The sequence below is a fragment of the Penaeus monodon genome, chromosome 24, assembly GCF_015228065.2.
Source record: "Penaeus monodon isolate SGIC_2016 chromosome 24, NSTDA_Pmon_1, whole genome shotgun sequence".
Classification (NCBI taxonomy): Eukaryota; Metazoa; Arthropoda; class Malacostraca; order Decapoda; family Penaeidae; genus Penaeus; species Penaeus monodon.
In genome coordinates, this window is record NC_051409.1 from 41,126,267 (window position 1) to 41,126,713 (window position 447).

Below are 447 nucleotides of genomic sequence, written 5' to 3' on the forward strand. Positions count from 1 at the left end.
GCTACGATGTTTGGAATGAGGTCAGACTAATGACGCAATGCTAAAAATAAGCGAAGGAAGAAAGGGGAGTAATGAGTGATAATGGATCAAAATGCGTGAAAATGTGATGAATAAGGCTGAGGAAAGAAAGGGAGAGATAACAAAAGCCACAACTATTATCAAAGACAAAAACTACAATAATTATCGGTACATCCGGGTAAAGCAGAATTTCATTTTAGGATTAAATTTGAGTAGCAACGATAGATTAATAAAGTAAGGCATACATACAAAAGGGAAAACAGATGTTTATTTGTTTAAAACGAAGCGGAAAAGAGTGAATTCAAATGAACAAATAAAGTAACGGAGACACTATAGTCAAACACTATAATCAAACAAATAACTAGAGAAAATAACGTAAGGATCTCAATAATAACATTCTTGAAATGCCAAAGACAAAACAAACCTCAA

General features: G+C 32.9%; 1 protein-coding gene across 1 annotated transcript in view; it reads right to left on the reverse strand.

The window, feature by feature from the left end:
- LOC119588969 (serine/threonine-protein phosphatase 6 regulatory ankyrin repeat subunit B-like) overlaps positions 1–447 on the reverse strand; it is a gene marked incomplete in the record, with an annotated part of 103,883 nt that overhangs the window by 31,694 nt on the left and 71,742 nt on the right.